The sequence below is a fragment of the Schistocerca cancellata genome, chromosome 5 (assembly GCF_023864275.1).
Source record: "Schistocerca cancellata isolate TAMUIC-IGC-003103 chromosome 5, iqSchCanc2.1, whole genome shotgun sequence".
NCBI lineage: Eukaryota > Metazoa > Arthropoda > Insecta > Orthoptera > Acrididae > Schistocerca > Schistocerca cancellata.
In genome coordinates, this window is record NC_064630.1 from 179689912 (window position 1) to 179702438 (window position 12527).

Sequence of the window (12527 nt, forward strand, 5' to 3'; positions counted from 1 at the left end):
TTCGTGCTGGACGTGCAGACCGCGTGAGACGACGCTTCATCCAGTCCCAAACATGCTCAATGGGGGACAGATCCGGAGATCTTGCTGGCCAGGGTAGTTGACTTACACCTTCTAGAGCACGTTGGGTGGCACGGGATACATGCGGACGTGCATTGTCCTGTTGGAACAGCAAGTTCCCTTGCCGGTCTAGGAATGGTAGAACGATGGGTTCGATGACGGTTCGGATGTACCGTGCACTATTCAGTGTCCCCTCGACGATCACCAGTGGTGTACGGCCAGTGTAGGAGATCGCTCCCCACACCATGATGCCGGGTGTTGGCCCTGTGTGCCTCGGTCGTATGCAGTCCTGATTGTGGCGCTCACCTGCACGGCGCCAAACACGCATACTACCATCATTGGCGCCAAGGCAGAAGCGACTCTCATCGCTGAAGACGACACGTCTCCATTCGTCCCTCCATTCACGCCTGTCGCGACACCACTGGAGGCGAGCTGCACGATGTTGGGGCGTGAGCGGAAGACGGCCTAACGGTGTGCGGGACCGCAGCCCAGCTTCATGGAGACGGTTGCGAATGGTGCTCGCCGATACGCCAGGAGCAACAGTGTCCCTAATTTGCTGGGAAGTGGCGATGCGGTCCCCTACGGCACTGCGTAGGATCCTACGGTCTTGGCGTGCATCCGTGCGTCGCTGCGGTCCGGTCCCAGGTCGACGGGCACGTGCACCTTCCGCCGACCACTGGCGACAACATCGATGTACTGTGGAGACCTCACGCCCCACGTGTTGAGCAATTCGGCAGTACGTCCACCCGGCCTCCCCCATGCCCACTATACGCCCTCGCTCAAAGTCCGTCAACTGCACATACGGTTCACGTCCACGCTGTCGCGGCATGCTACCAGTGTTAAAGACTGCGATGGAGCTCCGTATGCCACGGCAAACTGGCTGACACTGACGGCGGCGGTGCACAAATGCTGCGCAGCTAGCGCCATTCGACGGCCAACACCGCGGTTCCTGGTGTGTCCGCTGTGCCGTGCGTGTGATCATTGCTTGTACAGCCCTCTCGCAGTGTCCGGAGCAAGTATGGTGGGTCTGACACACCGGTGTCAATGTGTTCTTTTTTCCATTTCCAGGAGTGTATATTAAAGAGAGGCAATGAAAGCCATGGAATAGAAAAATGCACATATACAGATGGCCGTAGTGTCATGTAGGCAGGGTATAAAAGTAAGCAGTTATTTGTATTCAGGTGATTCATGCAAAAAGGTTTCCGCCGTGATTACGGCTGCACGACGGGCATTAACAGACTTTGAACGCGAAATGGAACTTGGAGCTAGACTCTTGGGACATTCCATTTCGGAAATCGTCAGCGAATCCAATTTTCCGAGAACCATAGTGTCAAGAGTGCGCCGAGAACACCGAATTTCAGGAATTACGTCTCTCCGCGGACAACGCAGTGGCTGACAGCCTTCATTTGACGACCGAAAGCAGCGGTGTTTGCGTAGAGTTGAGTGCTAACAGATAAGCAGCATTGCTTCAATCAACCACAGAAATTAATGTGTGACGTCGAAGAACGTGTCCGTTACAACAGTGCTGCGAATTTGGCGTTAACACTAGTATTAGACTTCGTAGTATCCCTAGTAGTACCATGCGGGTCTTTTTGACCCACAGTAGGAAACCACCGTTTTATTAGTATTTCGGTGACGTTTTGGGTGTCGCCAGGTTGACAATGCGTACAGGAAGACTCTAAAGTGTAACCAAAGGATAATTTGGTGTTTAAAATGAACAGTGAATCGTCAAATATAAATTTTCTGAGATAAACTTTTTTTAATTTTATATTTTACGGAAGAAATATCACAATATATCATAAAGCGTCGTTAAAACAAGTAAGTAAAACAATGTTAATGTTTTTCTTTATAAAAAGTCGAAACATACTGCTTATGTGAATACTAATAGTATTTCTACTTCTACAAACAAGTAAGGTAACTACGAAGTATTTGTGAAAGAGGCGCGCACGTTGTTATTGTGACTGTTTAACATTTTCTTTCTTGTAAGTCTCTCCGGCGACTCGAAACAGGTTCCGTTCAAAATTACGCGTGTATCGATTTACTAAATTTTCATTTTCGTTCACTATACGATCTTTAACAAAATTTCTCTCAGCCATGGATTCAATGTACTACGGCTTTTTAACTGTTTTCCCGGTTGATACACCATGTGCGGCAGCGCGGTTCCTTTTGTTCTGCACCTATCTGTGGACTTGCTGCAAGCGATCGCCGGTAGGAAAGCCGAGCAGGAACCCACCGTACTGCAACTCGCACCAGGCTGCAAACAACGTAAATATTCTAAGAATCAGGAAAAGATGTTAACTCTGAATGAAAAGTGAAAATACTGGCAAAACTTCACTATATTCTGAAGTCGATAATTACTCGTTCACTGCGAAGCCCGTGCTAATCCTAACACAGTCGTGCACAAATCCCTTCATTCACGTTATAAAAGTTTATGGTAACGTATTTCCCGAAATCGTAACAGCTACGAAGCACGGATTGTTCTTAAACGAAAATTCTCGCAACACTATTATGTTTATCGGTGTCTAATGCACTCAAGATTTCAGTCACCGATCTGCTCAATATGCCAAGCGGAATTAATGTCTTTTCTCATACTCAAAATTACTTAAATTATCCGTTCTTTCTCAAAAACACACCGGAATAAATATGCCTGCATTTAAAACACTTTTGGAACATGTAGCACAATTAATATCGGCAGATTATAACTTCCTTCGGAGCACACGACCGTATCATTGAAAGTCTGGACTCCGACTACTTAGACTGCTGTAAGCAAGAGAAAAGACGCTCAAAGAATACTCCGGTCTGATTGATCAGTATTGTTTAAGGGCAATAGAAAAACATTATTCTCCCGCATTAGTCCGCGCTTTTCATGACTAATCAGTAAAAAAAAAAAAAAAACACACTTTCGAACCGTACTTTTTTCCGAAATAAATATTTGACATTCTGATATTTTATTTATACTTTACGTTATTAACTATTCTCACTTGCACTCGAGTTTGCTTTCCTTCTACCATAAACTTACTTAACATATTATGATAGAAAATTCCCCGGCGTCAGCATTCACACCGTCTCAAAAATTTCTCACGCTAGTTCTGACAGCGTTTATCAGTAGAACAATGATTTGGAAATTTACTTTAGACGACATTAATGCACCATTCACACTACTAAAAGCGTATATAAAACTGTAAAAACATAAATAAACAAAAAATTCTTTAAGAAATAAACAGAAAAATTCCCAAAAACATTCTCTTGACCTATTTTTTTAATGTCTTTGTGCACTTCTGTACTCTAGTGGATGAAAATTCGAAATACGCGCTCGTCTGAACCCACTTCAGACCACCTGTCACTGTGCACTCATGAGTCATTCTCCCTATACACATGCTCAAGACAGGAACGATATAATGCGCCACGCCTCATTGGCTTGACATTGGTCAGATGGTGCTTTAGTAGAGGGTGGAAACAACGGGTGCGGGTAGTAGCCCTCATCGTCCACAGCAGTTACATATCATGAACGACAGGAACACTTAGTTACCCATAACACTTCATGCAACAGGCATTTAAGTTATCACTATGGAATCATAAATACAGTACTTATGTAGGTAGATTTAGTAACTTAATAATGCCATTACAAGTATAAAAGATTCACTATGTCACTATTTTCTCCTGCAATTTGCAACGTCTTACAGCCAACGTTCCATGCCCTATTAAACTGAAGTTACTTAATGCAGTACATATTTCTTATTGTTTTTGATAAGTTGAACAGTTTGTAAAGTTCATCTCCACCATGGAATCCCTGATTCTCGTCTGCAGTATGTTTTAATGCTATTTGTTTGAACTGATTATCTGCAAAAATAGTGATAGTTTTTTTCTAACAATAATTGTTTGCTTCAAAAGGTAATATAAAAATTAAACTTAAGTTATTGAAGTTACTATATTTAAATAGCATTTCAAACAAAAATTTTCAATTAAAACCTTACTGGAATAATAGGTACAGTTTCTTAGTTTTACAAAAATGTTAGGCTTTTTAGATGAAAGTTGAAATATCATGACAGGTTTGGCGTAAAATCTGATGCAGAATTTACTTTCATCAATACATAAACTGAGAAACCTGTTTTTTACATTTGCAAATAGTAAATGCGGTAACACTGCATTTTGCGATAATTGAGGGTATTCATCTTTTAATCTCCACTAGACTCTTCTTAACAGCGTGAATTTAAATTTGTGTTCCAAAGATGAATCAGATGTCAGTACATTAAAGATTTTGAGTTCTTCAGCTGACATGGTCAGAAACTGTGCATTGACACTATGGGTTTTTTGACACACAACGCTTTTTTATTTTCAATGTGTTGATCACTTCGAAAATACTGATTAAAAGCCTCAACCAAACGTTTCAAGTGCAGAATGAGTGACTGTCGTATTTCAACACCTTCCTCTTCTAAAGAGCAGTCTAGTCTTGGAGCACAATTAGATTCACTGAGACTCACTCAAATTGTCCAAAATTCTGTATCTTTCTGGGCAGCGAGGAATTTTACAGAGACCTGTTGGTACATTTATTCCTTTGCCTTAGAAGATTAAATTGATTTCAATAATATTTGTAAAACTGTCCCATAAAGACGCAAGTTGAAAAGTCAACTTCTGCCAAATAATCAAACTTTCGCTTCGGAATTGTTTTCTAAAATGAAGCAAGCACTTCGGCCCTGTATAATTCCTCAAGATAACCGTCCAAGCTCAGCACGTATAAGAAGAGACGTATGTACACATTCCCATGTCCTCACATAATATTTTGAATGAACTAATAATTTGTGGCCGATATTTTATGAAGGTAATAATGTTGATGACCTCAACAAGATGTCGACAATAGGCTAGCGAATTTTTATTATTCTTTTCAGCAAGTCTATATCTCTGGATGATTGAGTCACTACCAGAACAGTTTTTTCGGTTGGTTTTTAATAACCTGTGCTGCCTGATTAATTATTTCACTCATATCATCTGCTCCAATACCAATGCAGTTGTCCATTGGTATTTTACTCATTTCAAGAAAAGAATTTAGGAAACTAGATATTTCGTCTGTTGGCATAGATTTGCATTTGCAGATCCTCCAGAAATGTTCTTTCCTGATGATACATAACGATTCTAAGTAATGCTTCTAGTCTAGCAACTTCATTACATTCATTCTTAATTAATGAAATTTGCATGATTTGAAACAAAAAGTAAGTTAGTTCTTCATGTTGGTTGCTAAATCTCTGACGTCTTGAGATACCATGTCAGTCGAAAATAAAAGCTTTATTTTTCTGGTTTCACGTAACATTTATTTTTTAATATCCAAAGCAGAAGCTTTAATAGGATTATCCTTAATTGCATAGGCTTGATCATTTTGCACTATCTGATAGCTGACTAAGCAAGACGCCCCAATTACTGTTTCATTCGCCGTTTTTGTGGTTTTAATAACAAATGTCTTTAATTTTGTGAGTTCGTCAAATTTTCGAAGGAATTATAGAAAACTTTTTTAAAATTTAAGGCAGTTTTGAACAGAGTCAAATGAACGACGAATTTTTGCTGGCGCCATATAGTTATGTGGCAGAATATATTAAGGATTATCAGTGCCCATGAACCTTATATACACATAAAACTTTCATCATACTTCCTAATTTTTTTTTGTAATTGGCATCACTTCTTCAGAGGCGAGTTCATGTCACTCGAATTATTGCCATAATTGGAGATGGAAAAGGTTAGTTGTTATTCTGTATTCATACTTCCTCAGAGACGCAATTTTTTATTGTGATTTTCTATTTACTTTCTTGAATGTTATGGAAAGAGGCACGTAAATTTCGCGAACCGCGATCTCAGCCACCGAGAGCACATACGATAGTGCGACTGCAGGGACTATCTCGCGCACGCCTCTCGCGATACCCACATTCTCACGTTATATGTCCACACACTACATTCGTAGTCGGTCGGGGTACACATGTTCACCTGTCCCCGTTGATTTATATCAACGTACGCCAGCAGCTGAAGGTACTAATATATAATTCTAATTCCGTTCTAGACGGCTGCAGGTCATTAATACTTGAGTATTGCTCATCACTGTGGGATCCGTACCAGGTAGGGTTGACAGAGGAGATAGAGAAGATCCAAAGAAGAGCGGCGTGTTTCGTCACAGGGTTGTTTGGTAAGCGTGATAGCGTTACGGAGATGGTTAGCAAACTCAAGTGGCAGGCTCTGCAAGAGAGACGTTCTGCATCGCGGTGTAGCTTGCTGTCCAGGTTTCGAGAGGGTGCGTTTCTGGATGAGGTTTCGAATATATAGCTTCCCCCTACTTATACTTCCCGAGGAGATCATGAATGTAAAATTAGAGAGATTCGAGCGTGCACGGAGGCTTTCCGGCAGTCGTTCTTCCCGCGAACCGTACGCGACTGGAACAGGAAAGGGAGGTAATGACAGTGGCATGTAAAGTGCCCTCCGCCACACACCGTTGGGTGGCTTGCGGAGTATAAATATAGATGTAAATGTAGATGTAGAAATTAAAAACATTTTTATTGGTTTACTTTCATAACTCTAGTCATTTCACAAGTCAGATAAAGTTAATATTTGTCATTAAAATGAAGAAATTGTTCTCTTGAAACATACTGAAAACTTGTATTGAACAAACCACAGTTGACCATAGAACGAATAGAATTAAGTCTGGCTGTCATTTATGTTAATGTCAATTGAAAAAGTTCGAGTCTTGCCTCACTAATGGCATTGCAATTGATGATGTTGTATCACTTCTGCAAATTATTGACGTCTCTGATTACAACAACATGACACTGGCGTCGCTAACGCTGCACATATTCAGCGTACATGCGGCGAAGTTATGCAACCGCTGCAGACCCATAATTGATCTTGGTAATTCTTGAAACCACTACTGATAATTTCGAGAGACGATTTTCTAATGCAGAGCTATTAATAAATGTCTTACTTCCGTATTTTGTGCAGATGTTAGCACAAATATCAGCAACGTCTGGAGCGCAACACTAAACACGTCTTTCCACAGTCACTGCTATCCAGATACTTTCATCCGGCTCAGTCTGCCTGCGCTAAAGTACTACCAAGTAAAAGTTGTTGCCAAGGTCATCTGTTACCTCTATCTTAACACTGTCTGGCTAGTCACACATACCGTTTCCTCTTATAGAAAAGGCGCTCCTCAAACGAAAACGAGACGGACCAAAGCTCGGTCTTCTTACAAGCATACAGTACGTCCTTTCCATTCATGCTTCTTTTGCTGCTCTTTACAGTAATAAAATGCACTAATTTAAGGATGAGCTCAGACCAAACATTTATGAATTGTTTTATCTTCTTGAATCTAGAACAATAATTAATTTTACTAAATATGCACGTCGAATATAAACAACGAGCTACGTGCAAGGACAATAACATGTTCCGTTATACCTGAAGTCAGGAGTTAGCAGAGAAACAGATGCTTTGACAGGTTAGAGCTCAGGGGTCACAGGTTAAGGAATGTGATGAAGTACTCTTTCGTGAGGGTAGTATTTTTCGGAGTGCGTGGATAGGTGCAGTAAAGGCAAGGCACAAAAACTTTGGGTCATACGCTGACCTTACTTGCAGCACGCTTTGCCATATACCCGACGTTCACCTAAAGGTGCCAGCAGCCCCTCAGACACTGGAGCATCACGGGATTGCATAATCACAAGGCGTTGCCTTCCTGGATTGCGTCGATCACAACAAGAATGACATAGGGAATGAAAATCGCCTCCGCCATGTCACATGTGCGTAACTGGATCGACACTGACTCCTCCGCGCAATAGCTTCGTAGGACGGTGTAAGCCAACATGTCGGCAGTTCGCTCCACCGAAGCTCTCGGCCAATTCATGCGCCGGTTCTTAGCAGCCCATCAGTCAGAGCCCGGTCGGAAGCAACCGCAGCGGGACCTACGACTTTTCAGCGATATCCCGAGACCTACCTGTTGGCCAACTACGCCTAACTTTCAGCCTCCGTCGTTAGGGATTATCAGTGGCACAGTCTTCACGTCCCACTACGGTTATTCGTTGTGTGTCCCAGGCGTATGCCTGTTAGTGTCTGAGAAGTTGTATTATTTTTTATGGAGAAGAGTTTTTCCTCTGTCATTACATATCTCCACTGTGGTCGTAATAAACCCTTGTTTTTGTTTCCATGTGTCTTATTATTGCTTATCAATCATCTCTCCATGGGAGATATAACACTCTTAGAGCAGCGAAGCGTAGTGCAGCCAGTTCTCCTCAGTGCTGCGTCTCATCTTTATCGCATTCCAGCGTGAAATAGCTGATCATGACCTTACCGTGGCTTGGCTGTAGCGTTTGCTAATAGCGTAGACGAAGGCAACCAAATTCATGATAAGTATGCAGGCACGAAGGCTGGGTAATGACCTGCGAAAGTACAATAAATCAAAATAAATACTCCTTCATAGAGTCATAAAACTTTGCCTAGTTTGTTAAGGTAAACACTTCTCTTTCTTTACGAAGAGGCACGTTATAGGAAGAAACTCTATCGTGATAAACGAATTGATAACAGCTTAGCTATTACTGAAACAGGTGTTCCATAGCGACAGCACAGTAGTTCTTTTTCAGTTCGGTGGAGGTTAATAAGTAGCTGTTCTTACATGGTAAGGGTATTTTTCTGGTCAATTAGGGCGGAAAGCCGAAAGGAAGGTACAAATGTAACAGCAATGTTAATGAACAAAGTGTGGCGACCCTAAGGTCGAGGAAAGACATAAGCTTGTAGACAAGAAGAGCCATGAAATGGGCTTAACAGAACACAGGCAAAAAATGAGATGGGATGCAACACAACGAATGAGTGAAGACCCACGACCATCTGCGTCACAAGGACCCCCTTGAAACTTCCATTTTATCGCTACAGCTCCCTGGAAACTTCCGTTCTGCGTGTAAGAAGATCGTCGAGGGGAGGACACCGTGAGATAACTGTCAAGACTAGTGTGTATACTCCGTCAGATACGACCCTGTTACAGGGGCAACCTGGGCTGAGATCGGATATTCATAACGACGGCAGATTAAAAATGGCCAGGACTAGAAGGTAGACGGGAGGATGTGTACAAGCGTCGACTTGCATTAGCGAACGAATCCGTTCAGAAAAGGCGAAAGAAACAAAGTGGAGGAACAAGTTCAAGGTACGTCTGGCCACGCTGGTTATAAGTACGACAAAGGTGTTACAAAACGAGCCCGATAGGTAACAATACCGTGAAGAAATTCACGGTCCGCTATGAACTTGCGTAAAGAGAGAAAATAACTAAAAGTCTCAAGACTGGAGCTCCTCGTGAGTGAGAACAATCTACTTGGTAATGGATGAGAAATGGTGCATCAGTAAGACCCTCATTGGAAGTTGATTTCAACAAATCAGCTGTGGTAGCACCAACTAACCGTATAACTCAACAAGGGTCACAAACCTGATGAAGTGACATAGTCACAACGCTAAGTTTACTAATTTGCGTCCCAAAATACACATTTTCTTGACAAAGGAGTATCTGACCACAAGGTCAAATTACGCAAAGCGGTATGGTTGTCTGTGAGAAGTGCTAAAAAACGTCTTAGTATAGGATAGAAGAATATAACAGATGAAAGAATATGAAAGACCTTGTGACTCGTAAGTTTTGAGATCTGGAGTATGCAAATGGTAAAGTGAAATTCACAGACAGAATAGCGTGATGATTCAACAAAACATGGGTTGAGGAACAAGGTTCAATTCATCGATCGAAATCCATACAGGTATTTAAAATACAAAGCATATCGATGGGGAGTCAGAAGCGGAAATATTTACAATGGTTATTTCCTTGTGATTTACGAGGTCCAACTTCAGGGGGAATGACAGCGATCACTAGTGATGAAGGAATCAGATGACCATGGTACGCCGCCAACTTGCCATTCCGTACGATAGTAGTCCCATTAAAAATTTACAAATCAGCGTTCATCGGTGACATAAGTTCCAAATTACTGTCATGACATTGCGATTTTACGTCACTGGAGTGCTTTTGGTATTACCTGCCGAACTCTTTGCAGGATATTTCCGTACAAAAACGATCTCCAGAAACGAATTTTAGCTGGGCGGGCAGTTGCTGGAGGAATGAGTTAATATCTAAATTACCTGGCGGCACAAATTCTGAAAAACTGGATTAGGAGACGGCCTGCTTACAAACACCTCTGGGTTAGAGAAGAATAAATTCTTGGTGCTAAATAACACTTTTGAACCTTATCAATACCAGAGGATGCCGTTTGGGACTGCCAACATTTCAACTTTCATCCGGCAAGTAATGATTTGAAAACACCTAGTGCTGTAGGCTACCTGTATGATATCATTGTCTCAGGGAAAATCACGAAGATCAGTTTCGTAATATAGAATAGATATTTAAGATTTTAAAAGGAGTCAATTTAAAATGGAACTAAGGAAAATACATCTTCTTCCACCGAGAAGTCCAATACTTAGGTCACATTTGGCCAGAATAAGGTTTCAAAGGTGCATAGCAACACGTTGAACCAAAGAATCTCAAGCAATTACGTGTTGTTCTAGGCCGGATCACTTGCTACAGGAAATTTATTCCATATGCATCCTCTATAAACAAACCGCCTCAAAATTGTTGTGGAAAGGTACGAAATGGATCTGGAACAATGAGCGCCAATGTGAAGTTGACGAATTAAAACAGAGTTCAGTAGGCATCAAATTTCTCGCCACTTAATCTGAGACAGAAATGTTAACTACTGCAGCAAATGTTTCAGGATACGGAATCAGCACAGTCTTGTCACACAGTAGACATGCTTTAGGAAGGAAAAATATATTAACATCCAAAAAACTGACAGCTGCTCAGAGGCACTGCAGTAAAACTGAACAGGAAGCTCGTGCTGTTGTCTTTTCTGTTAAAACGTTCTATAAATACATTTAAAGCTGAAGAGTCATTCTCTTTACAGACCACAAGACATTGGTAGCAATATTTCCAAAATTGGACAGCATTTATAGTTTGGGCACTACTTTTGTCAAACTATGATAATGAAATAGTTTGCAGGTCCACATGCAACATGCTATGAAGATTCTCAATTTTTCTTCTTCTTACGTTAGTTTCTCTAGGGATATCATATGTCAGGACACTTATGAAAATTATCTGTAAAACTCGAATTTAGTAGAAAAACTTGTGCCAAAGGATCCGCTGTTATACGTAGTCAAATAGTATGTTCAATCGCAGTGATCTTTAGCAGAAAAGTTGATCTGTCAACCACTCCTTAAATCATACTGGCGTATGAAACGTGCTACCACTGTCTACAGACGTATCTTTCAGAATCAAGAAAGACACGAATATTGATTCCAGATCTATGAAAACTGAAAGTACTTCAAAAGTTACATGACTGCGACTGGGGCATCATACATACAAAACGCCATACCAGAGAGCACTGCTATTGGTATAACATGAAGACGTAGAAGTGGTGCTGGGTAAGTACCACTTACGCCACAAATATGAGTCATCTCCACTTCAGAAACTTTCTTTCTGTACCCTATAGGCTTCACAGCCCTTCTATAATTTACATATAGTCTATTCTGGACCATTTTTGGGAAGCTACCGGCTGATTATCATAGATGCCTATTTTGAATTTGTGTATGTAATACAGCCGTCGTCTGTAACGTCTACGAAACCAATTCAAACTCCGTTAAGAATTTTCTCAATCGATGGGTTGCCGGAATTCAATAGTTGCAGACAAAGGCTCTCAGTTTTCGTCACAACATTTCAAACATTTCCCTGCGAACGGAACGAAATATCAGATTTCAAAACCACGTCATTTTCCCCAGGGGCCAACGGAGTTGCAGAAAAATTTGAATGCACATTAAAATTTCATACGATAAAGCTTAAACAGCCATTCTGTAAGCCACCCAAAGTGATATATAATCTTCAGCAGAAATACTGCATAGAAGACCACTCCGTACACTGATGACAATATTAAAGCAACTCGTGCGTCCGCAGACTGAGCATACACAAGAGTCGAGAGCAAAATTTTTCAAAGTAAGTGAACGAGTTCTCATTATCATCCAAAGTGATATAACAAGTATTAAACATAGTGTAGAGAGTCCAACTAATAGTGATGCCACAGCTTGACACCGAGATCAAATGGTAACCATGGTTTCTATCCATGTTTGTGGATAGTAATGAGAACCTAATCGCTAACTTGGAGTAAGTTTCTCCTTGACCCCACTAGGGAGGGATGCAGCGTCCTCCGAAAAACACAAGATTAGCCGCACAGAGAAGAACACCCCGCTGCCTACAACTCTGGCGGCACTGAGTTAAGGCTAGCGTACAGAGAGGGTTCTACACGACAAATACTATTTTACGCTGCCACCATATGTCACTCAAATAGTGCACAGGCGGATATCCCAAAGTCTAACGCAGATATAAGAGGATACACAGCTCCTCTCAAGTCAGTATCATCGCACAGCATCAACGATAG